We start from the raw sequence: 5521 nt of genomic DNA on the forward strand, positions 1-5521 counted from the left end.
AAATAATCATATTATGACAAAAAACAATCATAATATGACCCAGAGTCATTATATTTATGACCCAATTAAATCATATTATGATCCAAAACAATCATATTATGATCCAAAATAATCATATTATTATTAAAATTTATTTTTGGAAATACAAAATTTTAATAGGATTTAGGTTTAAAGTACTAAATTCACAATTAAAATATTATTGATAAAATCAAATTTATTGTTATTCGCTCTAGAAAAGTTAAAGATAATATACAAATAAAACTATAGAGCGAATGGGAATTACAGACACTCAAAATTTACTTGTAAAAACAACACAGCTTAGACAAACACCAGCACTCACAAATGGTTGGAGAAAAGACTATTAAAAATAAACATATTTTGTTTGCATCTTAAACATATTATGACTACATAATATAATATGTTTACCTATTTATCATTATATAGTTGTTGTAAATATATTTTGTTTGCGTGTTAAACATATTATGACTACGCGTATATAAACTTAACATTTAATGGTTAAAATAATATGTTTACCTAATTATCATTATTTAGTTGTTCGAAAACCATATTCATATTTAAATTGCGATGAAAATATAAACGTTTACAGTAACTATAATATTGTTGAAATTAAATTAAAACAATAATTATATGTTTACGACAACAATATATTGTTACAGAGAACATAGTATAATTGTCGTAACCATGTCCAACCATGTTTTTTCTCTGCGTGTACCTGATTCCCGGGATTTTTAGTCGGGAATACCGGGAATTAAAAACTGACGAAAATACATGGAAAACAAGTTAGAACTCTATTTTTTTCACCAAAAAACAGTGAAAAGTTTCTTCTTATATCTTGGCAATAATAGACCGCTTATTATTATTTATTTGGGTTTTTTCGTATGAAAATTTAAAAAGAGAATTCATTATTTATAGAATTTATTTCTTATTGAATCATTCTAATTTCTTTAAATTTCTTCTTCAAATCCATAACAAAATAGCATCAGAAATTTATTAAATGATTAAATTTTTCTTCAATTAAAATTAGTACAAAAAGGTTTAAGGCAATGTTTTCAATTAATTTTGTAAATGATTTGATTTAACAAAAATTTAATCATTCATAGTTTGAATAAATTCTTTTATTAATTAACTTTAAAATTAATTCAGTTTAAACAAAGACTTTGGAATGAATCTTAAAAATTAAATATATTTATGGAACGAAAGGCTGACATTTTTTAATTACGGATTATGATTTTAGTGAATTAAGTTCAAATTTTATTAATTAATTCGAAGCTCTGATATTTAATAATAATAACACTAAGTTTTTATATGAAATTTGGCTATAATATTCCTAATTTACAGTATCATTATATATTTCGGGAATAGCCGGGTAGCCGGGAATATAGAAACAAATTTCCCGATTCCCGGGTATCAAAAAAGGTCGGGAAATTAAAAACCCTATGTACGATTCATGTATGTAAGTTATTTGGGGGATACAGAAAGTTGATTTCAACATACAGACGCTCAGACTGAAATGGCTATATCGTCTCCGCTATCTATAACGATCCAGAGTATAGTATATACTTTGTGGTTTCGCAAATGTAAAATGCAGAAATCATAAACGGAATAACAAACTTATATATACCCTTGCCACTCATGGTGAAGGATATAGAAACGTATCCTCAAAAACTACTAATTTATCCAAAAATTGCTAATTTCAGATAAAATGTAAAAAAATGCAAAATTAAAGAAAATTTAAAAATCATGAAAATCCTCTTTAATTTTCAAAAACTAAAATTAAGAGATTTTTACAGATATGCTAAAGACTGACAACTCACAAATTTCAAACTTTAACCAATTTTCCAAAAAAACGCTAATTTATTTCCTTTTAACTACGATTACGTTCCTTGCATTTAGCTTCTGGGGGATCTGTTGTTAAACTAATCAACATTTTGCTTTAGCTCGGGAGTCAAATAATCCCTTTATAAAACTGATCAAGAATTTCGTTAAGAGACGAACAGCGGCATTCAATTCCTGTCTAGACATGGATCCACGGAGAGGGGAAAAAGGAAATTTTCTCCCCCTCCCCCAAAAACTAATATTTTTTGAACACAATGAAACATTTTTTATACAAAAGCAGGACACATGATACTTCGATGGCGGGTCAATAAGTCCACGGGGTGGGAAAAAAGGAAATTTTCTCCCCCTCCCCCAAAAACTAATATTCTTAGAACACAATGAAACATTTTTTATACAAACCATTGAGCTAGATCCGCCATTGAGCTAGATCTTTGAAAAACAATATTCTGAAACAAGTTCCTAATTTGTATTAGACACTTAGATCTCTGTATTATATTCCTTTCAATCAAGAGCTCTAGTAAATTATGATTATGAAATTATGAATGATCACGGTTTACTGAGTGTTTTATAAATTATAGATTTTTTATATTAATTCAATGATTTTAATAACAACTTTTTTAAAAATTTCCAAAGACAATATTCACTTTATTTAAATGTTTTCTCTCTCATTTAACTATAAATCATAACAATCCATTTGTCTCAACAAATTCAAACTCATTTGCATCCTCCCTTTTGCTAATGCAAAACATCGATTTGTTGTCAATCGAATAGTTTGCAAAAACTTTGACTCAATTCAGCAGCAGAGCAAACAAAACTAAACAAAAATACATATAAGAACTTTAATAGTCTACATGTAAAATGTCATGTCAGGCAATTGAAAGTTTAAGACTTCCTTACACAACTGCACACATCCAAACATAGTAGAATTTAGACAAGCATTAGTTACATGTTTGACATGGGGCAGGAGACAGGCGATAAAGGAAGTAAAATGTGATGCATACATTAAGGGTTGAACTTGATGATGAGCTTGTTGCCTACACGCGCACGTTTTGTTTATTTTATTGTTGCAATTCAATTTTCAAATGTTTCAAACATAAAGACATAGAAATTTACAGCCATACTTCTTACTAGGTACTGACTAACTGACTGACTGAAGTAAATACATACAAGTATTCATTCATACACATGTTTCTTTTCTATTTCAAGTATTGTTGTTGATAATTATAATTGTTGCCATAAAATATATTGCTGTTGTTGACACGTTGTTGAAGGACATTGTATAAATTGACAACAGGTTAATGTTGTTTGTTTGTTGGTTGATTGGTTTCTTGTATTTGTTCGTATTCGTGTCTGTGTTATTAGGAGGCGTTTTAAAGACTTCTTTATTAAATTAAAAGTTAGTTTGAGGTCAATTATAAAATATTCCCTGTTTGCTTGGAAAATTTTGCAAAAATTTTAAAACATTTTTTTTTATTTTTAAAACATAAATATGAAATTCCGTTTTTTATAAATAAAATCTGTGACAAATTTATCAGTGCCCCTATTTTATTTAAATACTAGCAGTTAAATTTAAGCAGGCGTTTAAAATTACACTTTAAACATAAATTTGTATGGTGATAGACAAACACACGCGCAAGCTGCATTACAAATACATATACATATGAATATGACATTGTTGCAATGTTGCACAAACATTTTAACACCGCATGTTTAAATCACAGTTCTAGTGATAACGTTTTCAAATACGTCTCCGGCAAAAAAAAAAAATATATAAATAAATAACTAGTATATGAAGTAAAATGGAAAAAAATAAAGATAGAATAAAGAACAATAATAAATGTGCAGGTTCCATATCAAATTGTTTGTAATAAACACACATGCACGAATACGTACGTAAACATAACGATATGCTGCTACTAATACGGCTGCAAACACATAGCCATCACTTGCACTGTGGGGGAGATTGCCGAAAAAAATGTAGATAGGGTGTCAAAAATTAAAAAAAGTTTTATGAAGTCTGCTATTTTTCTTTATATTGCTGATTTTACAGTTTTTAAGGAAATGTGGGAATTTTTAGTGAAATTAGCTACTTTTTTATACCCTTTACCATGAGTGGCAATTTTTGTCATTCCGTTTCTAATTTCTAAATTTTTTTATTTGCGATCCCTCAAAGTATATATATTTTGGATCGTTATATATAGCGAATTCGATATAGCACTGTCTATCTGTACGATGAAATCAACTTTCCGTTACCCCCCAAATAATTTAAATACATGTTTCATACATCAATATATCCGCTATAGACATAGGTTCGGTTGTTATTTAAAATCAAGGAAATCGGCTTACAAATGGCAGAGATATATGAAAAACAAGTAAGAGAGCTATATTCGGCTGTGCCGAATCTTATATACCCTTCACCAAATTATACTTAAAAATATTTTTTTTTGAATAATTTTATTTAAACAAAATCAGAATTTTTTTTTTAATGTTTTAAAATTTTTTTAAATTTTTTTTTTCCAAATTTTTTTTTAATTTTTTTTAAAAAAAGTTTTTCAAAATTTTTTTTTTTAAATTTCTTTAATTAATTTTTTTGGAAAAAGAAGTTATGAAAAAAAAAATTTTTGATGAAAAAAAAATTCGGGTTAAAAAATATTTTTTTCCGATTTTGACCAATTGTATGTCCAACTTACTATGGTCTTATATACGTCGTTGCAAAGGTCTTTGAAATATCTATCATTAGATATCCATATTGTCTATATTAATGACTTAGTAATCCAGATATAGGTCAAAAATCGAGGTTGTCCTAGTTTTTTCCTTATATCTCAGCCATTTGTGGACCGATTTTCTCGATTTTAAATAGCGACCGAGACGGAAGAATTTCGGAGATATTGATGTATGAATCGTGTATGTAAGTTATTTGGGGGCTTCGAAAATTACAAACGGAATGACAAACTTATATATACCCTTGCCACTCATGGTGAAGGGTATAAAAACCAGAACAACCTGGATTTGTGACCTATTTTTGATCTATATCTGGATTACTAAGTCTTTAATATAGACAATATGGATATGTAATGATATATATTTCAAAAACCTTTGCAATGATGTTTATAACGCCATAGTAAGGACCTACAATGGGCAAAATCGGGAAAAAAATATTTTTTAACCCGAATTTTTTTTCATTAAAAAATCTTTTTTTTACTAATTTCAAAATAAAATGAAAATAATTTATTTTTTTCACAAATTATTTTTTTTTTAAATCTTGTAATAAAAGTTGTTTCTCTGATTTAAAATTAAAATAAAAATATTGAAATTTTTTTTTTCACAATAATTTTTTTTTTTAATTTTAAAGTATAATTTGGTGAAGTGATAGATTCGGCACAATCGAATATAGGCCTCTTACTTCAAAATAAATCTTAATATTTTTTTGTTCTATATTTCTGATTTGTGAAATATGACGTTTTTCGAGAGTTTTGTTTAAGCTTTGATATTTTTACAAATAAAGCTTGAGTGTCTGTAATTCTCATTCGCTCTATATCTTGATTTGTATAATATCTTTAGTTTTTCTAAAGCCTTTTTGGGAAAAGGTTTCCTGATGATCAGGCCTAAGCAACCAGTGAAATGCGCATAGGAACTAGCTTATCCCCCAACAATAAATGTCAGT

This window comes from Calliphora vicina, chromosome 2, assembly GCF_958450345.1.
Source record: "Calliphora vicina chromosome 2, idCalVici1.1, whole genome shotgun sequence".
Classification (NCBI taxonomy): Eukaryota; Metazoa; Arthropoda; class Insecta; order Diptera; family Calliphoridae; genus Calliphora; species Calliphora vicina.